Source organism: Anas platyrhynchos, chromosome 15 (genome assembly GCF_047663525.1).
Source record: "Anas platyrhynchos isolate ZD024472 breed Pekin duck chromosome 15, IASCAAS_PekinDuck_T2T, whole genome shotgun sequence".
Classification (NCBI taxonomy): domain Eukaryota; kingdom Metazoa; phylum Chordata; class Aves; order Anseriformes; family Anatidae; genus Anas; species Anas platyrhynchos.
Window position 1 is genome coordinate 2574662 of NC_092601.1, and position 24191 is coordinate 2598852.

Consider the following 24191-nt stretch of genomic DNA (forward strand, 5'->3'; position numbering starts at 1 on the left):
CCTGTACTGCAAGTTCACTGACGACATCACCTCCGTTTCAAGATTGATCTGTAGTGTTTCTAACATTAATAAACTCCCCAATTTAAAAAATCCTAAAGATACCCCTGGATTCACTCAGAAATGGTGTTCTTAGTGTCCAGGCAGGATGAGGAGGTGTGTTAATCTAGGAAGCATAGCAGTGATGACAAGCCATGCCACGCTGAAGCAATGTTATCCTTTTGGTGGGGCTGGGGACCCAGGTTTGTGGGTCCTCCAATTGCACGGTTGGCCTCTGCTCATTCCTCTGGGCTTGTGGTGAACCAACAGGGAGCAGAGCAATGTTTCCACGCAGTGCAACTCGCAGAAGGACACTGCCAGCAGCAGAGTGGGGAGTGGCATTATGTGTGCATCCTGTCACACTGTGGCATGGGTGTCAACCACCCAAATTGGCATTCTCAGTCTCATCGGTGAACATAGAAGGCAAAGCAAATTCAGTGTCATTTCATCACCTGTGTTCTTTTAACAGTCTCGTGCTGCCTGAGTTAATTGAATTTACTCATGACAACCAGTATGACCAACAGAGGACAGCACATCCATTTCTTTCAATGATCAAAGATCCAGAGCTTGAAGCTGCCATTCACTTTTCACTCAGGAAATGAGAGTGACTGGAGGAGGAGAGCGGCATGCCACAAATAAGCCTGCCAGCTTAAAAAGGCCTTTTTGCAATTAACTGGAGCTGGTTTGAATTCCAAGAGATTACTTCCAATAAATCTACCTCAACCCCAGCCTTACTGCTACCTAAGCACCATGGGTATGTCTCTGCTCACTGGGGCTGGGTTTTCATGCGGTTTTTCAGGGAGCGCTGGGGAACTGGGTAAAACATCCTCGAGAGTCAAAGCGCATTTAGGACTGCTGGGTGACATCTGCTAATTCCCCTTCAAAACTGCAGATGGACAAGGTGTCCATCACCGAGTTTTGATTAATTTTTTTTATAAAATAAAGATGTAAAGCCAAACTCAGGTGGTCTTATTGCTTCTGATTTGGAGGCAGAGAAGACTTTGCCAGTCATAATGAAATTCAAGGAACAAAACCAAGCATTTTGTGTGGCTAAGGGAGATTTCATTACAGGAATTCAAATAACCTGCAAGAGGTGCGCACATTGAAATCCATTATCTTTCCCCAAAAGCTGGCTATTGTGTTTTATATAGCAACCTTTTCTATAAAGGTTGCTGAATAAATAATGCTTTATTAGAAATGCATTGTCATCTTTATAGAATTAATAGCATATAATGAATTTTTTGTGTTAGTGCTTTGCAAACCTTAATTACATTTCTGCTTCCTATGAAATGTAAGAAATTGATTTTTATTGAAATGATTGATAGGACTAAATAAGGACTGGGTGTTAGGCTCAAGCAGAAAGCAAATACAGAGCTTTAGGAGATATACAAAGAATAACAGAGGCTGGTGCACAGTATGCAGGTCCACTGCAAGTACACATCCACATTGCCACTCTTGGCCCAATCCTGTGAATTGTTAAGCAGAATTAATTAACAGACTAAGCCAACAGTAAGGCCATGGGGACTGACAGTGCTCAGCTGTTCTTGGTATCAGGGCCTGTAAATAAAAGCCAGCCTACAAAATTCTTGTTCATGTGATCAGGGATATCATACACATCTACTGCAATCACATGAATTATTCACACTGGTGTAGCTTGAAAGATGTAACCCACAAAGCCTGTTTAAAATAACACGGGAGCATTAATTAGTGTTCCTGGGGCACATGGAGGTGTTATTACTATTTGGCCCGTTTTTCACTCATACCCATGTTTCTTTTATTTGCTGTGTGCACAGGGCTGACATGGGGAAAGGAAGGAAAGTAAATGCAGGAAATAGACATCTATAAACATTGGTCAAAAATGAGGAAAGGGGGTTACTGATTAGCTTTCTTCCCATATAAAGCTCCTAGATCTTATTGCAGAAATATAAGTTAACTGATAACCATTCTTTTATTTAGCATTATCTGATCAGAGAATCATGAAAAGCACTTTATTGCTCACTTGATTTTTTTCTCCCTGTGCTGGAAGCCCTCTGCAGGAAGCAAAGCTGAATTTCACAAATCTTCCCTTTCTGACGTCTCCCGAATTTCTAGGAATGCCCCTTCCCTCTTACTATATTTGGAGGTAGTTTCTAGGAAAAAAAAAAAAAAAAAAGACAATTTTCTGGCCCCACCACCGCAGCTCAGGAGCCCGGGCCCGGCAGATTTGGGGAGCCCTTGGCTGCTCACCTTTGTGGCAGGGCTGCAGGAGCGAGCACGGGAGGAAGGGAAGGGGAGAGGTGTCTTTGTGGCAGCCAGGTGTGAACATCTGCACTTATTCCTTTGGTCTGCCTTTTTTTTTTTTTTTTTTCCCCTGCACTTTTATTCTTTTTTTCAAAGAAAGAAGTGCTTAAGGGAAAAAAAAAAAAAAATCCCCCCCACCCCCGCAACCCTCACTTTCTGGATTTTTTTATTATTTTTTTTTCCCCGTCTGTTTCTCCCCCTCCCCTCGCTGTGGCCTCTTGTTTAGCTCGTGGCGTGACCGTGATGAAGAAATGTTTCTGGGCGCCTGGCAGAGGCGATCTTTTTTATGTAATGAGTCAGGATTTTGCCAACGGAAGAAGCCGGCCGCCGACCGAAGGGCTACTGCCTCCCTGCCGAGCTCGGCACCCCGCCGGGCCGGGGCCGGGGCCGCCCGCTCCCCCGAGACCCGCGGTAAGATGCGCACTTCTCCCGCGGGGCCCCGCTCTCCCCTCAGGACTCAGGTGGGGCCGAGCCGCCGGGGCCGCGCCCTGCCGCCGGCCTGGGGCCGCTGCCCGCCACCTGGGCGGCCGCTGGGGGTTGCAGCCTACCTGCCCCGGGCCGCCGGGGGGCCGCCGGGACCCGCCACACCTACAGGTGCCGGCGGCCCCGTGCCCGGCCTGAGGGGAGGCTGCAGCCCGCGCGGCGCGGCCCCGCCTCAGGGCAGCGGCGGGAGCGCGGCCGGGACTAAGCCGGGCTGTTCCTTCGCCTTCTCCTCCTTCTGCTTCTCCCGTTCCCTCTCCCGCCCGCCAGCGCTGCCTCGTTCCCTCAGGAGGTGTTTCCGAGCACGCAGGGTCGGCAGGGACGGACGGCGTTCATCGGGATTACCGAAAGCAGCACAAATGTAACAGTGTTTTTTTGTTGTTGTTGTTCAAGCGCGGCGATTGGTTTTTGACGTGACTGACAGCATTTACCTGTCTCCAAGTGGGTTTATAATGAGTAAAACTTGGGTTTATTTAGAAGTTCGGTAGGGATTGTAAAGGAAGGATTTAGCTGTGTGTTCCTTTAGGCTGCAGATCTCTGCTTTTCTTTTCTTTTTTTCTTTTTTCTTTTTTCTTTTTTTTTTTTTTAAATAAAAAGTTCTTAAAGCTGGGGATAGTCAGATTTGGGCACCCAGCTGAATACTCTAAGCTGGCATCGTCAGTAGGAAGTGACCCATTTCGGGTAAAGCGAAAGTACAGTAGTGTGCTATGCAGATAGCGAAGATAGAATAATGTCACACATCTCTATAATGTTTCAACTTTACTTTGAAATACCAAGGAACAGACAAACGAGTTGATACTTTGAAAAGATCTTAATAGATACTTTGAGTGTTGGGACTATTAAATCCCTATGTTATTCTGGGTGAGTTCTGTGTCATTTTGTAGCCACTTGCAGAAGGTGCTGCTTAGCTAAACAAACAAATCATAAAATGGGAATAACAGCAAATAATAACTGCTAGCAACTTCTGCTGTCCAGTTAGTTGAAGGAGTGTATACCATGACTTGGCTACAACGTCCTCTTTTATCAGTCCAAAAATCAGCTCCTTTGTAAGCACTGATCCCCTCAGTTGATTGGGCATATCTTACAAAAATACTTTGCTTACGAATTGAATCTCTGAAGGTTGTGGTTCCAGAGTCGGGGTTTTGGGGGCAAGATGAGCTTATGTTTTATCCAACTGGCCCACAAAGTCCCGCTTTTGGTGGTCACTTTTTTCTGCAAAAGAAACCAGTGCATTATGGCTCTTACAGCGGATACTAACTTTAGCACTAAACTACAGCTGTGCTCAGAAAGCTACTCACTACTGCACGCTTTAAATAAGTAGCAATATCCTAACTTTACCGGTGACATCAGCAGTAAGAAGTGAACAGAAAATACTAGCATTCCCCAAAGTTAAAGAGAAATAGTTTTCTAAGTGTTGTTGTAGCCTGTAAAACTTTTTTTTTTTTTTTTTTTTTTCCTTAAATACCCAGCAAAGGCAAAGAAAAAGTTATGTTTCAAAGGGTGATTATTTGACGTAAGTAAATTGGGAGAAAAAAGAAGACTTTCCTAGGAAAGACAGGTACCTTAAACCTTGAAACCAACATACAGTCCTTGGGAACATGCATGGTGTCAGTCCCCTCCTCGGGTCTTCTGCTTACAAAAGGTTGCAGTTTTGATGCCTCTCTTCAACTGGCTTTTTTTTTTTTTTCATTTTTGTTTTTGCTTGTTTTTTACTTGTGTGCCCATGTGCTGACATGTGCATGGTCTGTATCTATAAATCGATATAAAGATTACTAATTGCTGTGCTGAGAGTAGTTGTGCAATATATTTTTATGAGTAAGTGTGAGCTTGGTAAAGCTGTTCAATTCCACACTACTCTTTATTTTTTGCTATCGATAGCCTGAAGAATCTCAGAATAGTGTTTACTTCTAAATAATGTAGTTTTACTTTTTTATGGGATTCCAATAGATGTTTACCATTTATAGGTAAGCTGAGCTTTCTTGAGGTTCCAAATATAACGTACATATATTTAAGACAGAATGAAACACATGTTAAGTGATATTGTGTGAGAGAGTATAATGGCTCATATACAGAGCAAGCACACACAGGAGCATCATCTTGGTTGGTGTAAATGTGCCTGTAATAGCTTTTACAATTTATACTAGCTAATCACCTACTTAAGTTACACATGAGTATCTAGACATCGTATGCGTGTTATGCTTGCGGTCGGATTCATTTTAAGCGCTGATCTACTCAAACCTGATTCAATTCGATTACTTCAAAAAGGCCTGGAAATTCAGCTGGAGTTCCACAGCAGTGCTCTGCTAAAAAATTTGTTGGTATGTGCTATCTCACATGACTGTATGCAGGATCTGTGTACACAGGCAAATGGATATTGTACTGAATTATCAGTATTTTTCTATGGAATTCTGGCCTTTTACAATTTATAGCTATATAATCACTATACATATGAAATAGGACATACCAAAACCTCAGTGCAACAAATTACTCACTTGTTTAAAAGTGAGATCTACCTTGGGAGAGCTTAGGTCAGAATTGTGCTGCTAACATGCCTTTTAGCCACTATTCTGCATGAAATAATGCAGCTCAAAAGCAGCATTTATGAGAAGGTTAAATTTTCAGGAACCAATTGAGCTATGAATTTAACTGTAGAAATATCTTTTTTTTTTTTTTTCTTTAATTTTAGTACTTAGTTTGTGAATACACTACAGATATAGCCAGTACTACAAGCTGTCAGATTTGGACTGGTTTGACTCCTATGGCCTCTTCGCTAGTCTTCTGAGAATACTCTGCTCTGCTACTTGTGAGCTTTTTCTTTAAAGCTCTTAAATTGGAACATGTAATTTTGTGCAGCTATCTTCAGTAAGAGGTGCTATACACCCCATTAACCAGCTGTGTTTAAAAATCCTTTCAGACAGGTTCTCTTTGATTCTTTATTGATGATACATAAAATTCACAGGTATTCAGTTGAGCACAATTAATATAGACATGGAATTAACTATTTAACTGACTATTAAGCACTGTTTAAGAACGTGGTTATAGTTCTGCAGGCCTTTCTCATCCAAAAATTTTAGTTACATTCTTTCCCATTACTAAGGCTATAGGAAGAGTTCCTGTTTCTGTCTCAATGGACTGTTTTCTGCTCAGATGGATGCCACACATATCTCTCAAGCTTTAAATGTATGTTCACCTTATGTGTGTTAACCAAATATTAATGATGATTGGACAAAATAGTGACTGATCCCCTACACACCTAGGCTGTAAGAGTGTGATCTCTTTCCATCACGCTGGGTTTTCCCACAAAGTTTGCTTGCAGGATTGGGTGGCAGCCTCAGAGATGTGACTCCTGGAGTGCACTGCACACCCAGAGCATTAATAATTAATGCCTGGGATCGGTTTATTTGAAATGGGGGGGGGGGGGGGTGGGGAAAGTATGTTTGGAGTCAAAATTAATTTTCCTCAAGATAAAAACTGTCATGAATTATTGAAAAAATACTTTGAAAGATTAATTATGTATTGCATTCCTCATTTATAAAATTGAAAACCCTACTAGCTATGTTTTCTGATTAAAATAATTTTAAATATACATTTTTAGAATGACTTTTCAGTATTTAAAGCAAAACTTAAAGCTTATAAAACAGCTTACAAATACTGAATCAGCAGAGGATTATCAAGTGGCCTGATCTGTTTACTTTTGAAACCAGTGGACACGTTTTACCAAAAGTAGTGAGATCAAGATCTCCACCAGAACCTGCTGGCATCATTTTGGGGATTGCTCTGTGGTCTGAGTCTTCTGAAAGCAGGGCCTCAGCCTTTGACATTTCCTGATCTTGTGTTACAACAGAAAAATTTCATGACTCCTCTCTGACACATGCATTGAAAAGGAGAGGACGATAATGACCCTGAGGTTGGAAACTCATGACCTGCAACAACTTAAAATTTTGCCTTACTAAAGGCTACAAGATCAGCTGTCCCTTCCTGTGACGTTATCCATAGTTTTTCCAGGGCAAGAACGCAGATGTCTGAGATGCGAGTCTTACATTATTCCTTGTTTTTCCCTCCCAATTATAACATTGTACATCAGCAGTGCTGTGCCTGATGCCACACAGAAAATCAATGTGAACACATATTTAAAACATATCTTTTAAAGGTGTCATCCCCAAAGTCTTCCTTATTTGCCTTAAAAATCATATTTAGCAGGTTAGGAAGGAAAAAAAAAATATTGCTATGACTTGGAAGCTACACCCGTAGTGGAAGAAGTGGTAGAAAAGTGGTTACATTACATGCATAAAGACACTTCAGACCATGCAGCTTGACAATACAAACCTCCTGGTGAAATCAGTGACTTTAATGAATTCAAACACTTGCCCTGTCCACAGTGCAATCAGTTAATAATTACACAGACCTCATTGAAATGTCATATGCTTGTCTCTGTCAACATTAGGGAATTTGTTAAGGCACAAACATGGAAAAAAGAAACAAAGATTCAGCTTTCTTTGCCTGTTGTCACAACACCCAAATAGTTTCTGCTTACAAGGCTTCAGAGGAAGGGTGACGTTTATGTGGGTGACCTGTGAACGCATAGGTGCCAACTCAGGTTGTGCATTTTTTACCTTGCAGATACACATTGATAACTTTAAGCAAAGCTATTTCCAGCTTTTCTGTTAATACTTCTGTAATATTTTAATTTAGCTGTTAATGGGAGAGGCTGCAATTCCCCAGCGTAATGTAATATTGATGCACTTTTGCTATTTTAAGTAGCTCAGCTTCAGTCAGACAGTCCAAATCCTTTTAAGGGATTTATGGATTTTTATATGAAGTGACATAACACAGGGGCTAGACATCAACTTTTGAAAGTAATAGTTTTTCTTTTGTTTTGTAGATCAGGAGAATTAAAATAAAACAAGAAAGATAAAAATAAAAGAAAACAAGAAAAAAAAAGTAAGACAAAATGTGTTCTGTCATCTACAAGACACATACGAATGCGTTTTTTTGTTTGTTTGTTCGTTTGTTTGTTGAAAGGATAAGAAAAAACCTTTCAGGATGTTCCAGCATTGGCCCAAAAGGGTCAGAAAAATAATGGAATGCAATAATTTTACCAAAGGAGTATTTCTATTTCCTATCTATTAATATTGTTGAAGACATCTGACTTAAAGTCATATGAATCTAGATTTTTGCTTTGCTGTTGCTGCTGTTTGCATAAAAGCTTTCTTTTGTAATAAAAGGTCTGTCTCAAATAACACAAGCTGCACACACCTCTGGCAGGAGGTGCCGGGGTGCTGGTGGAAGTCAATATCTCCACTGAAATCGCTGGAGCTGCATCGACAACAACAACAACAAAAAACAATTGAGATCACAATAAAATTTCTGGAACCTGAGGAAAGAACAGGGTTCACTTGCTGCACTGAAACAGGAGAAAACAAAGAGCAAATGCATTACAAAGAACAACATATTAAATAATATATGAGGAATTGATCATTGTTTTTTCAATAATATATTTTTTATGTTATGCTACAGGAATCCATTGAAGAATATGCCCGTTAGGTGGTATTAGTGTGGATTACTTGAAAAGGGTAACTTTTCTTTAGGCATGTCAATTGGATAGGCATAACTAACAGCTCAAGTGCACTAACTGTTTTGCTTTAGAGTTTATAAATATGGAATACTCAGTCTTTACTAAAGTGGCATTCCTCTTTGCATTTGTGCTCTGAGCAGTCTTTATGTATGGAAAACCGCCCACACGGTTATTTTTTTGAAATCCTTTAAAATGAAACATAACAATGCCGTAGGATTTTATTATGTATTAGTTTTTCCCATAAACTTAACTTTGGACTGTCACTGACGTAAATCTTTAAAAACAAGAGATGCAGGTCAACTGCTAATGATGATTATCCTGCTTTATTTTGTACTTTTTTGGTAGGCAAAGGAACAAAAATTGCCCTGGACTGTCTGTGCTTTCCGCATAATGTTGTGGCTTCCCAGTACTAACAGTATTTCTAAGAGAGGGGCTTCACAATTCACTCTGATGGATTGACAGAACCATGTAATACAGCCAAAACATATGAGCTAGGAACTGCTTGGAAAACTGCAGTTTTCCTACAGACTGGACTCACAGGAAATTATGAAATCCTGAAGTATTGTTGGAAAAGTGCTCTAACTCAAAAAAAGTTTTCTTTATAGTTTCATTCTTGATATTCCACAGCATTCACCACTTCCTGCATGGCTCTTTACCGCAGGGAAAATGAGGGACTTTTGGGGGCAGATGTGTTTCCATTACACTATCATAATGCCCCTAAAAATCCTTATTGCTCTTGCAGTATTCTTCTGTGTTTCTGGGCCTGGTGTGAACTACTTGAAGACCTAGCTTATAAGTACATCTTTTCTCTAAAAGCACTTTAAAAAAGCCACAGAGTTTATTTTGTTTATCTTATTTTTAGTTGTGTTTACTGTTGCTTAAAATATAAATAGCAAGATATGCAACCACCTGTTGATAAACAAACGTCATAAGTCATAAATCCAAGGGACATGCTGATAACTGCATGGTACTTAGGAAAAGGAATATATATTGGCATAAGGTGAGTGTTTCACTCTATTGGTATGATTAACTTGTTTTTAATGTAACAATTCAGTGTGTATGTCTCTGAAAGTCTGACTCATTTTGCAGCTAATTTGAATGACTTTGTTAAAGTGGACCTCACTTAGAATGTTAACTGCTTCTAAGAGCATACGGCAGGTTATGTATCAAATGAAAGATCTGCCCAATGTTTTTATTTGAATTAAATGCACACACACAATATATCTTCATACAGTCCCCCAAAAAAGAAAATTGAGATGAAAGTTAGGTCCAAAGAAGGGCGACAAAGCTGGTGAGGGGCCTGGAAAACAAGTCCTACGAGGAGCGGCTGAAGGAGCTGGGCTTGTTCAGCCTGGAGAAGAGGAGGCTCAGGGGCGACCTTATCGCTCTCTACAGATACCTTAAAGGAGGCTGTAGAGAGGTGGGCGTTGGCCTGTTCTCCCACGTGCCTGGTGACAGGACGAGGGGAAATGGGCTAAAGTTGCGCCAGGGGAGTTTTAGGTTAGATGTTAGGAAGAATTTCTTTACTGAAAGGGTTGTTAGGCACTGGAACAGGCTGCCCAGGGAAGTGGTGGAGTCACCATCCCTGGAAGTCTTCAAAAGACGTTTAGATGTAGAGCTTAGGGATATGGTTTAGCGGGGACTGTTAGTGTTAGGTTAGAGGTTGGACTCAATGATCTTGAGGTCTCTTCCAACCTAGAAATTCTGTGATTCTGTGAAAGACACAGTGGGCTCTCAGCTACTCTGTGCTTTTCCAATCAAAGGGTTTTTGTGTGGGCATGGCCCTTGCTGGGCCTTTTCAAGAAGGAGTCAGCAGAGTCCCCTGGGTACTGTCCGGCTCCTCTCCCTTCCCCTCTGGGTAGGGAACATTCAGGACTACAGTGCCCACGCTCAATTTCCCAGGCACAGTTTTTTCTTGCTAGGTGGCAGGTTACCCAAATTCTGAAGTTTTCCACAGCTTTTTGCAGGAAAAGGCAGAACACCTAAATGTAAACATTGTTTGTTTTTGTCTGGGTATCACAGCGCAATATATCATCATTTGACATGTGTAGTGCCAGTAGCTGTTTCAGTAGCTGTATGTAGGACACACGGAGCTGGTCTATGTAAAATGCACTGTTGCACTACCTAGCTTAAAAGAAATAATAAATATACCATGAAACTTTGCCCCTCTGACAGGGTCAACTATCTTCAAATAGCCTTCAAAATCCTTGGTGACATAGGAAAGAAACTAGCCAGGAGATTCACACGCTACCCCCCATTTTATACTAACGTTTTATCCCCAAGGAAATTCTCATCTTTCTCCTAAAGGAGTGTTTCTAATTTTTCAGGCAGGAAAATTTTACAGGTTAAGTCATGTCCTACGGGTCACAAAGGAAGCTTACTGTTATGACTGGAACCCAAAACTTTTGATGCCCAGATAAATACCACAATAACAAGAAAATCACTTTCTAGAAGGACTGAATGAACTGTGTTGCACAATAGTATACCCACAGGTCACATTTCAGCTTACAACATTTCAGCAAGGAACAGCATTTCAAGTATATGTAGAGGCAGAAAGCAGAAGAAAAACTAGTCATTGTATTAACTCTAAATGTTTGTATCAATACTTCAGTGTTTTTGTTTGGGCTGTTGATCACAAGATGATTCCTAGTGCCTTCTGATGTGAATGAAAGGTGCTGTAACACAGCCTGGCTTCAGGATTATACAGCCTTTAAAATGATAAAAATCACTTACAAAGTATTAGAATAATTCAATGATTAATGTTATTAGTAGAGTTTTTTGTTCAGCAAACTTTATTTCCACATAATGCTCCTACCTAAAGACTCAGCAGCTAATTGAAGATGTGTTCAAAATATGGGAGGCTGCACAGATTCTGTAGAGTTCTGTGGTATTAAAGATCTGTGAAGGGACCACACCTAGAGCTATAAATGTTATCACCTTTATATAGAAGACACTGTTAATGTGAACAGACTGGAATTTTAATTACATTTTTAAGATCTTTTGGGGTCTATGCTTGTGACAATAGTATGTAAAGAACACTGTGACAGTTTTGAGCATTAAAACTGATCTGTTTTTGTATTTTGTAATGTGCTACATTACATTCTTTTACTACCTGTAATCTTTCAAGAATATCAGAAAATGTTTTTGTTTTTTGTTTGTTTGTTTTTTAACATAAGCCATCTTTTGTAAAATCTCTTGGAGATATAGCCCGTAGACCTGAACAGCTGATTCTTACATGCACACCTATTTACAAAGACTTTAGGCCATAGCAAAAATAAGATTTCTCCCTGAAATTTGTTCTGTACATATGTAAAATGTGTTTGTCATATAACAGTGCTGTCACACAAAAATTCTTTAGATCTAGAAATCCTGAGGATAAATTAAATGAAGGGAATAAAAATTGGCAACACTATATTGCAGCCCCTTTTATATCTAATAGGAATCCTCTGACATACGATTGCCATTTTGAAAATGTTTTTAATCACTGGATAATAATCATTAGAAAATAATTAACCAAGCACATGGTTTGTGATATATTCTTAAAATGTCAAATTCAAATATTGTTTCATATTATTTTATTTATTTTATGTATTTAACTTATTTTGTTTTGAAATAGCATGTTACAAAAAGCTCAGGGTCTGATACAGCCCCAGAGGAAGGACTGCAAAACTCATCTGCAGAAATGTCTACTGCAGCTAACAGCACTTTGTCACTGAATATGCTAAGGATAGGTTTTGATATGAAATATTTTGTAAATGATAGTTTTACCGTTTTTTTTTTTGTTTGTTTGTTTTGTTTTTCAAATATGAGCAAAACGAACATTTCCATTAGACTCTTCTTAGGGATTTTGATTTCTTTGAGTTATAGGACCAAGAGTCATTTAACATGAACTAACAGCTTCATAGTGTTGCTCTGAAAGCTAGAACAGTATTAAGTAGGTAATATTTTTCAGCTAGAACTTCCACAGTGGAAAAGATATTAAATGTTTGTTATGTGCCAAGAAGTGAGTAATACAAGAATACTTTCTTTCACAGAATGCAAGAGCATTACCAGCGTTTTAGTTTTTAATTATATATATAGTTTTTGTGATTACCAACAGCCTCATGAGATAAACAAAAAAAGCAGAAAAAGACATACCATTATTAAATGGAGAGCCTAAATGAAGTAAAGCAATCATCTCATTTATTTATTGAAGCAGCCCATTATTATCTCAGGTTTTGAACAGTATGTCAAGTGTTATGTGTACCGATTCTTTGGTATTCAGAATACAGCACTGAGCTCATCCATTTTCAAAATATTTATTATGTTATTGGACTTTGGATTCATTAGGTCCGGTTTCTCACTGAATTATGGTAGTATCAGTTCTGCTTCAGTAAGTACTGAAGGAATAGGATACAAGTGCAGCACCCTGTACTGCTACCTGAAGGGCATGTGGCTTCACAGGTAATCAAAGCAGAGTTTTAACACAGGAAGCAGGGCTGTACCCGTGTCACAAAACAGCCACTCAGAAAAGCTCAGATATTTCATGTAGTTTCACACCGTGTTGGAGAAAGATGTAGGAAAGCTAAGAACTACAGCAAACGGAGCAGCAAGTCAACTGCAAGAGATAAAACACTGCACAGATGCTGTAAGTAAGCCTATAGAAAGATCCAGCTAGTTTTCCAAGCAGGGGATGAGAATGCGTCCAGAAGTAAGGGTTAGGGTAGCCGACTAGGTTCAATGTGAGTCTGCAATTTATCTTTCCTTTAAGTGGTTAACTATGGGAGCAGAAATGCTTGCAAAAATACACTCCATTAATAAATGATCACTACCACATTTCTCAATCACACTAAAATGTTTCTAACTTTGTTAATTTTTTACCATCGATGTCTGATTAAATGTGTAAATGGGTTTGTTTTCATTTTCCTTAAGTTTTAAATGCATATAAACATTTTTAGTCCCAGATTTACACCACCAGTGCCAGCATTCTGACTGAAGTGGATTTTTATGGTTGTGTTATAAACAAGTGCAAATGTAAGTTATGGAGTACAGTGCTGACAACCTTAATTATAGCTGGAGGAAGATTTGCCAACATGTATATAGTGCAGAAATACAAGCAATCATTGTAAGTTAATAAAGGTCATTAAAAGAAATCACACATTTCATAATCATGTTTTCATCAATATAATATGACCTATTTTACACTTAAGCAATTAAAATGGAAACTGAAGTACCTGGAGATGATTAATTTATCCAGTAGTTGGACTTGACAGGTGCTATTACCTGATAAATAATCTACTAGAATTTTTTGCCAAAATGGTTACTGTGTTTCGTTTGGTTCTTTGTTTGTTTAAAAAGCTACTTAAAAAATTCCTTTACCTTTCCAATGACAAATTGGATTTTGTATATTCCTTTGAAAGAGAAATCTGCAGCCTTGCTATGACTACTGTCTGAGGCTTCCAGATACCTCAATGGTGAGCACAGCATACATATCTAACTAGATTGCAGCAGGTTAATTTTGTAGCAGTATTCATATATAAAGCCAAGGAATCTGTGCTAGTCTTTTTTGGAGTTCTGAACTAATCCATAACAAAATTATCCATTGCCATGGAGTTGGCATTAAGGAGAATTGAATGTGTCCAGAAGATTTTTAGATTGTAGCTTGAATAAAACATGGACTCTGTGATACGATCTAGATTCATATGCAAATAGTTAATATCTTGATAATTTGCATTAAATCATCTTATCTGATAAAAATCACTCTAATTTGTACTAGAATCTTATAATATTATTGCAAAACTCTGGATACATCTAAAATCAAAAAGGAAAATAAAACCCTACTTAGAACATATCAGAATGGAAATCATGGAGTTTTGTTTCCAGCCTGAGCACTAGGACATGAATGTTCAAAATTCAGGAGGTCCTGGGTCCAGGTCTGTGCTCTGATTTGTCCTCGAGCCACTCCCAGGCAGCTCCACAAGGCACCTAAGCAAGGCGAGCTGCAGTTGCATGCGCTTCACTGATCAGAGGGAACAGTTACAGCCACAAACTCATTTCAGAATGCAGTTTAATCTGGAATAGTGGGCCAACACAAGTCAGTTCTAGCCTTAAACATAGTATCTTCGTGTACCAGCTTTATTCCTATCTCCTCCTTTGCATGCTATCCAGTTAATAAACAGAAAGTTCTAGGAAGTCAAAAAAAAAAAAAAAAAAGTAACTGTTTCAAGACACTCCTGCCAGAAAGTAAAGACTGCACCACAGCTGCAATTTCCTGATAATGCACCTCATGCTAACATCTCAGTGTGGTATATGAGTGGAAAAATTACACCAATTAGCCAGTTCAAGCCTCTTGATTTTCTTGTAAAGCAGGACACTGAGCGCATCACATCCTGGATGCAGGTGTGCATCTAGCGTGGAGGGCTGGCAGCCAGAAGCCTGCCTTTACAGGGGCTGCGCAGCACCGTGGTTTGCCTGGCAGGTAGGGAAAGGAGCTGGGAAACGTGCACAGTGGAGGCTCATGCTCTTCCATCACTGCTTTTTGAAGGGTCTGGCTTTGTTGGCTTTTTCTTGGCTGTGACCTGCAAGCTAGCAAGAAATGGAGAGCTGCTCTAGAGAGAGCTTCACCTCACCTAACTGCCTAAGAAAATTTCCTTTATCACTGTTTATATGGGATTGAAAAACAGCCCACAACCCTGATCCTTCATGACAAACTTTTTAGTTGTAGTTGTAATTGATTTCACTAGGTGGTAACATGAGCAGAGCAGTATATTGAATGCCAAATTCTGCTGAGTATGTAAAAATACCTCTATCAGCATTTTTATCTTATTTTAAAAGTTAACATTTCCAGTGCAGCACAATATTAGATAGCATTCACGTTTAAACACATCCCAAGGACATATTCTCACCTTTTATCTGTACCACAGAGAACTTGAAAAATGTACTTTCCTGTTCTATCTACAAAACATTTAAAAAACCTTCATTATCTCACACTAACACCTCAGAATACAGCAGTGTTAGAACAGTAAGATGGAACATATTTGGGGGAACAGGGACTTGGTTTCCAATCTGTGATTCTGCATCTCCTAGTCCTAATCTATGTGTTTGGTACTAAGGTGTTACAAAAACTGGGAAGAATAAATAATAATTTTTAGATCCTGTATTTTTATTTTATTTTATTTTATTTTATTTTATTTTATTTTATTTTGGTACTTCATGCTGTAGTTACTCATTACCAATCTTTAGCATCAGAGTGTAGAAAAAAGGCATAGGAATGAAAAATAAAATACTGCAAACCAAAGTCCTTCTTGACTGCAGGCCTCTTGCCAGCTGCTTCTCACAGTTACTTCCAGTTCTGCTGCTTGCTTTGAGTGTGGCAAAAAGATAAACATTTTATTTTTGCAAGTTAAAAAACACTGCCATGCGAGACAAGTTGATAAGCAGTATCAGGAGTTGTATCATGAATTTATTAGTACACTTGAACAAGATGGAAATATGTTGAAAAGTTTTCTGCAGCTAAAAAATGAAAAATAATTGGTCAATGCCCAAATTGTCCTGCTGAAGAAAACATTTTCTATTCTTAGTAACTGGAGCTTTCACTGCTGTATATATATACATATATATATATATATAAACTTTTTTTTTTCTGTTTATGGTGAATTCCTCAATGTATCTTCCTCCTTTGTACACCCTCCTCCATTACATCATGGTTACGTGCTTTCAGCTGGTACAGATATAGGAGTTCAAGTTCTACACTGATGAGCATAAGCAACTACACTAAGCAAAAGGTGTGATAAACAGAATTTGACTAGTGACTTCATTAGATTAAAAATAAGCATTTCCTGCTTATCTTTTCACTTTAACTGTGGATATTGGGGTCCAGTTTCCACATTTTTGCCTTTTGTAGTTACTGTAAATTAGACACCATGTATTTAGATATGGTACAAAACAGGTGCTGTGATGGGTTCTGCTGCACACCTCCATGCAGAACACCTTCAGTTCCTTCCTGATTGTTTCTGTGATACAGGCATACCTGCCTTAAACAGATTGGGATTGACTTGATATTGCCACTAAATCTGTATTTGAACTAAAATTTGCCAAAGAAAATATTATTAGAAACCCATACATATCCCAAATGCCACTATTATTTACCTTTTTGTAATGGTACATGGCATGATATAAACAGGGAGAAACAGAGGGATAACACATAATGAAGCATTATTAGGGCTACTGGTAAAAATTCGAGGTGAGTACATTAATTACAAATAATAAAAACATAAAGAAAACAAAGTTTCTTCCCATGTTGCAGGATAGACTTTTATCCTACACCCTAATTAAATTTTGGCATATTTTATTGAACAATTATTCTAGAGAAGTTTTTGTTTGTTTGTTTGTTTTTTCCTTGCAAAAGTATCCATACTATTTCTACAGTCCTTTTTCCACCAAGACAGGCTTTTAAGCACCATTGACATTTATGGTATGCCAGCTTTTATGGCTGTAGAGAAATAACAATACTCTGGAGAAAATTGTGACATGTTTTGCCTGGAAAATGTTGTTACACTCTGTCAAAGAAATATGAAGAACTTGTTTTAATATCCTGTCTCACAATATGGGACAAAGTGAAAAGAAAATCAGGATGGATAGATGAAATATATACCTTAGCAAGGTAATCAGTAACCAGAGGTCTAATATTCTAAATTATTTGCAAGACTTCAATGATTCCCAGATGCCTGAAGTAGGGCAAGAATGAGGACCAGGAATTTCTTCTGGATTTGATGGTTGCTTGGCACTGTGGAATGTGGATACCTTTGCCCGTTTCTATGAGAATTGTGTCCTTTGCCTTGGTTTTCCACTGGGAGCTCACAAGTAAATACATAGGAAGTCTTTCAGGACTTCCTTCCTCCTTTATTTACTGCACACACATGGGAGGCACATGCAGGATGTTTATTGTAAGGAATAAAAGTCTTACTCTTCCAGCAACTGAATGCTCCCAAAAGACAGCAGCATATATGTATGGCTATTTGTTAAAAGTAAACATGCTCCTGTCTGTCTCCAAAGAGAAAGAGCAAAGGCTTTTTTCCCTCTGTGTTCTCAAACACAGAATAACATCCTGCTGTAGGGCAGAAATTGTTTGTGTGCAGATGCTTAACTTTCTTAAAAACGTAAATAATTTTCTTGGTGGTATACTTATTCACCATATTAATATTAGTCTACTAGAGGTAATTATCTTTTAAACTAGAGTACTCTCAGGCTAATAGAACAGAAGTATTGCTGTTGGCATGCTAAATATTTTCAATTAATTAATATGTTCTGTAACTTAATGTATTAGTAAATTCCAATTATTTATTTATTAATTTCTTTTATCGCTTTTTCTGTCATTGATGTTTTTTTTCTGATTCACAAAATTAGAGTATTAGAATTTAGACAGACCAGACACCGAACTTTTACAGCAATTCCTGTGGTGTCTCTATAGTAAACCCTAGCAAGTTGGGATTTTCCTCTTGTATACAGATCTACACTTCTAAATTCAGGTACAGGATATGGCCTTCAGAAGACAACACACTGAAATTAGATGTCTCATGATATAGGAGAATACTCTACAAGTAAACAACTGGTGCTAAGTGTAGCTCAGATTCAGAATGCGATCAATCTAGCAAGAGGGTAATAAGATGTACATTTCAGTTTAAGTCTTCTGTGAGGTCAACAGATTCTTGCGCTGCAATGCGATTCCTCCAGAGTGCCTGTAATTTCATGGCAGCAGACTTCTGTATTGTGCAAATAAGCAGATAATCTCTTTTCTGACATTCTATATTGCGATAATCAGTAGATAACCCAGATCTTGAAAATCCTGTGTCTTGACTTCAGCACAAAGGAAGGAGGATGTGAATGGGTCACCATTCCTCAGAGTTTTTAGCTATGGAGCAACAGAACTCGTGTAGGCCTGTGTATAAATAAAGACAGAGTACCGAAGCAAGGAGGAAGGCACCACTTTAGCTGACTCTATGCCTACAGGAGCCATGCACTGCTGAAAGGCTAGATTGCCTTTCACCTTAGCACCAGCATCTTTGCTGCATATATTTCATAAGACAAATCACATGTGGCAAGTACAGCCACAGATGGCATTGTTCTTCTGAGGTCTAAGAATGTATTTCCTTAGTTTGTGCAAAGTACAAATATCTGTGAGGAGCTTATAATTCATCTATTCTAAGTTAGTATTTGTTTTTTCTTTTAAATGGAAGCGAATATTGTTTAATAATGGTTGTCTTATAATGGGTATGATGGATTTAATTTTCAGGGTAAAATGAAGTTCATACATCATAAAAGACTACTGATACAGCACTTTAGACTCATTATCCTGCCTAAAGGAGATTTTAATTTTATTTTTTGTCATCAGGTTCTATTAGGTTAGGTTAGATCTCCTAAACCAAGTATCTTCTTTCATGAGGAAGACTGTTTCAGACACAAAATTTGACCTGAATGATCTTAAATGTGTTGTTAAATTTTAGAGTAATGAAATTAGTTCTTAATGGGGAACCTGTTACTCATGCTGTTATACTGCATGCTGTTACATCAAGTCTAGAGTAAAAAATTAGAATCAGACATTGGCTGGTATACATCGGCATTGAGTCAAGTGATATTGTGCCAGTTTATATCCATGGAAGTTTTGGCTCAGATTGTCTGGGACCCTGGAAAATACCTTAGCACAATCTAGAAGCAAATGTTTCTTCCAAAGAAATGTATCAAACAAGCCAATTCTGGAATATCTGGTATATCTAAGAAATCTGGTATATCTGATAAATCTAAATCTGTTTGAACCTTTTCCAGAAATAGTAAAAAGGAATTGGCATACAGACTTGTATCTGCACGTTAGCTTTATGTTGAAATACAAGGCTGCAGGAATGTAGCTAGAAAGTATTTTACAGCTTTTAACTAAGAGATATTTAGATTTAGCCAAATATATGATGTTTGAACACAAGATTTATTTAAAACTAAGATGACTTTCTCAGAAGATAATGCAGTTAGTGAATGTTTGTTAAGAGTTTTTCCTTACCTAAGAATTTACATACACTGTTCCCAATGCTGACATGGTTTGTAGTTATTATCATTTATTTTAAAACATAGTTCAGTCTTTTAAAATATTTGAGGCGTATTACAAGCAGGTTCCTTGGTCTCATCAAATCTATATTGTGCAATTATACCCAAGTCTTTTTACACAATAATGTAGATTTATTATTAAGAGTGATTAACTAAATATTCAGGATAATAATAATATATTATTATTAGTAGTAATAATAATAATAAAACACAGCTAAAGCAAATCAATAAAAACATTTATTTCCCTCCCTTTAATATTTGATATAATTCTGAAAGGTTATAAATAATGATTTTAATGCATTTAAGACAACCTGCTGTTGTCTTATTTTCATTTCATCATCTGATTTAGTATTTTATAATAACTACCAGGTCAAGCACCTTCCATTGTTAAAGGTGACCACAGAAACTTGAGGAGGAAGAAAAAACAGTGACTAATTGGCTAGAATGACATACAGTTTTTCAGGAAACCACTCTTGTCTGTTCATTTACAGTTCGTGTATATCTCCCACAGTAATCAGCCATATTTGTATCCTGTCCATACAATGATACTTTCAAGTGTTTTAGAAACTGCAACATCATAGGCCTGACTGCACAGCTAACTTGATGAGAGCTTTGCTTCAGAAATGAGAGCAGCTCAAAATAAAGATCTGGGACATGTGGAACATGTCATACTACCTTTGAGAAATTACTTCTTCCATTCACAGATTACTGCAGAAGTGATCTACTGAGGCACCTCACTGACCCTTCACTTAAAACAGAGGGCCAGCAGTATTTCTCTGGGAGGACACATCTCATGAATGTGCCCCAGTTCTGAAGCAGCTTGTTTCAGAATGCCTTACAGGCAGGTCTGTTTATCTGGATCTCTCTTGGCACATGCTAGAAATTCAGAACCTGTTCTGAAGTAACACTCAGAAGTAGTGCACTGGGAGTACTGCACTGCCAGTTCATCCAAATGAGCTCTGGTGTTCATCTCCGCTTGACCATATAATGTACTTAGTCTGCTCTTTGTATAATGCATTCTAGCACTGATAGTAATTATATAGTTAGAATTCTCTTCTGAAGCTTTAACAAAATTTGAGTATGAATTAAGAAATCTCCAAAAATTTCACAAAATTAAGGGGATAGACAATAAATCTTGCAAGGTAATAAAGCTTTGTTGGAAAGGTGCTATTTAGTTGTGCTTGTAGCTTTACACTCTTTGTACAAACCCGAAGACAATTTGGTCCTCTAGACTTAAAGCTGAATTTTTCCACATGGACCTTATTTTAGTAATAAAAGACATCTGTGTTATTAATTCATGCTTTGATAGCCATGTATTACATCCTGGAATTAGAACTTGGTATTTATTACTGTAGTAATAAGGGTCTAAGATACAGGAACATGGCAGCAAAGAGAGAGATCTTCCGAAATCAATGCTAAAAAAGTAATACCAAAAGTAATACCATTCTCTAATGGACTATGTGCTGCTTCAGGATGCAGTTTTTATCATTAAAAAGAGCAGTCTTTTGTAACTTGAAGATAAAGATTTTAATGAGAATTTTTGTGAATGTGTTACTTTCCTGTTAAAATACTTGGAATGCTTTGTTAATCCTAGTAAAGCAGCAAATGGAATGTAAAGATGAATGGAATTGAAATAATACAGCCTTGCTCTGTGGAGAACAGTACTACAGAACTGAATGATATGTTCTCTACAGAAAAGTAGAAACTACACAAACTACTGAAAAGAAGTTCTAGAGAGCGCGATTAATTTAAGCCTTATTGAAGGAACAAGTTTTAAAAATTTAGCAAATCCTTATTAAACAATTTTTGATAATACAAGTGTACCTCATCTATACTCCAAAGCTGGAATACACATTTCTACTTGACTTGCACATGTTGACAACCATGTTGATTGTTCTTAGCCACAGTCTAAATTAATAAGTGATTAAAATAATGAACAAACAGTTCAGTATACAGGTAACGGATTGTAGCTGGTGCTGTCCCCCTGCAATAAGTGATTATTTAAGGAGTTAAGACCTATTATATCTATATCTCCCAATGGTTTTAGTAGTTACAAGGGAAATACCCCTTCCTATAAAATCCATCTTTTCATGGCCATAGTGTGACTTAACATCATAATCTCCCAAAATATGGCAGTTTGGATTTATAGAATAAATTCAGATTCAGGGTAGAGTCTTTCAGAACTCATCACTTTCTTTTCAAGTCCTGCCTAACTGAACTGCTTACTATATGAAAAGATGTATAGCTCTTCAGCAACTATACACTTATCTTCCCTGATAACATGATAATCCTACGTGATATTGTCCATCATGGTGCCTAAGTTTTATATGCCCAAAGTAAGGACATGATAATTCTCCTTAATGTGGCTACATTCCATATTATTCTTAATTAAAGATCAGAAAAAATACTGAAAGGACTACTCTAATACTGTCTGATTGTGGCTGCCTATTCCATTTATGGCACCACTTTATGAACAGCCCAAATGTATTTGTGCAACCTACAGATACTCTAAATGAAAATATCAAATTAAGCATGAATACAGAAAAAAACATGCATTTATAAAACAAAACATTTCAATATATAAGCGCATTCTTATTTGTACTAGACACTAGTCTAGTATGATGTAAGAAAAAATAAAGCAACTAGACATTTGGTACATAAAGAACCAACATAAAAATACAGTTGCAAATGATGAACCACAGATTTGCTTAGTAATTTTCTACTTAAATTTTCTACTTAAAGAATATTACTGGTAGTGGTATTTTTATGTCATTATAGTTATACTGATATAACTTTCTAGAGTGAAACAGTGTGCATGAAACATGGTGGAGTAAATCTTGGAGTATAAGTTTAGAATCAAACTATTGAACTTCCTTATTAAGAGAAGCTCTACTGAAAATCAAAGATGCAGCAACAGGTCTTTGTCACTTGACATCTCCACGAGGTACAGATCCCTTCTAAAATCTCAAATTGATGCGAACAACAATAAGTTTAGCACGTCTTCAAACAACTACATTTATAGGAGATGATTTTTCTTAATGATACATAGCAAAATGCTGGATTTGAACATCACTGAAACATGTAGTATCCCAGCTGTGTGACCTGAACCATTCTTCTAAGTCTTCTAAGTCTTTCTGAATTTTAGCTTAAAACCACTTATATAAATGGTGGTTGCCACATAGAAGGATGTGAAATACCCAAAAAGAAATCTCATTCTATGGAAAAACATCTTCATAGATTTTGCTTTTAAATCAACTGGAAATGCAGACCACATTCCCTTTAACGTATTTAGTTACGTAAACGTTTAGTTACGTTTAAATCAGCCTGAGCTGATTTATGGTTTCACTTCAACACAGTGAAAAGCTAGTGCTAATGACAGGAAATAATATGAAACTCCAGAGATTTGGGCCAAGATTCATATGGAAACTGGAGTATTAATAAATACAAGGTGTGAGAAACCAGTGCAGAAACGAAGGATGCTAAACTTCAGGAGGTTCAGAAGGATCCATGATAACCTTTTAATACAACATTTTTTTTACCAAAACTAAAAGATTTTGCTGTACTCATAAGGCAAAAGTCCCAAATTCTAGAGGTAATGCAACTGCGAGTAACAAGCAAGGTCCCCACTCTAAGTGCTAGTGATTAAACATTGGAGACTATAAATAAAAACGGTGCTGGCTGTCCCAGAGGAGGTTCTCTCTGAAACATTTAGGCTTTGTTAGATTAACACATTCTTTAATAAACAAACATGATGATCTTCCAGATAAAACTCGTAAGTTCTTCATAGTCATTCTTTAGGAATACTCTTGTTTTAGGCACAGAGAGCATAATGAATTGACCTTAAGCTGCACATTTAATTCATCATCTCAAATAAGTTCCTTTGCTGCATCAGGAGTTGCCTAATCAGCATGTATTCTGCAACAGGGGAAAGTATAGTACAGCCCCTTGCACAGGTCAGTGGCTGGGTTGGCAGTGGGAACATTATACAAAAATGAGTGTGTTAATGCAACATGGGGAACTTGCCTTATAAAATATGTTGCTAGATAACTGGAAAATAATTTTTACACTATTCCAGTCCTTAGGACTGAATAAAGAGATACTCTGACAGTACAGAAGTATCTGGAGATATTCTAGGGACACATCCCAGGAACTTGCTTTGAGCTGCGGCACATGATGAAATGGCCAGCTTAGTTAAGAAACCATCTAGGACAACTATAATTTCTCCTTAAAGCTTGCATTCTAGGGCAATACTTGTAGTCATTATTTCACATTATGCACAACAACATACTCAATGTTTCAGTTATACAAGTAAATATTTTCACTGAATATGTACACTCTTCATACATGCCTATTAAAAATATAACTCTTACTCCCAACCCCAAGCATGGATTTTCCTCTGTAGCATAAGGTATATCCTTAGCGACTGCTATAGAGAGAATAATATAATAAACACACTTTGAGTCTAGCCACTTTAAACACTAATCTAAATTAATCACTAAAGCTAGTGGCAGAAAACTATTAAGTTACAGTTTACTACTGTTCGGCATTTAAAAAGGGTCTTTTAATACTGAAATTATCTGCCAAACCTTCACCAACTTGATTAAAATACAATAACCAATTATTCATAAAATTAAATACTTACACAATTCTATTAACACTTCATATGTTTTTTGGAAGAATTACGGTATGAAATTTGAAGAATTTACTGGAGAAGTTTCTTTTTTCGTGTTGAAGGTCCACATGGACTGCA

General features: G+C 37.6%; 1 long non-coding RNA gene across 2 annotated transcripts in view; it reads left to right on the forward strand.

Moving 5' to 3' along the window:
* The first annotated feature begins 2173 nt into the window (after positions 1 to 2173).
* The window catches only part of LOC106019837 (uncharacterized), a 59763-nt gene continuing 37745 nt past the window's right edge, over positions 2174 to 24191 (forward strand). For both annotated transcript variants that reach the window (XR_005269557.2, XR_005269556.2), the window contains exons 1-2: positions 2174 to 2331; positions 2543 to 2727. This is a non-coding gene — a long non-coding RNA (uncharacterized lncRNA). The remainder of the gene's footprint in view (positions 2332 to 2542; positions 2728 to 24191) is intronic.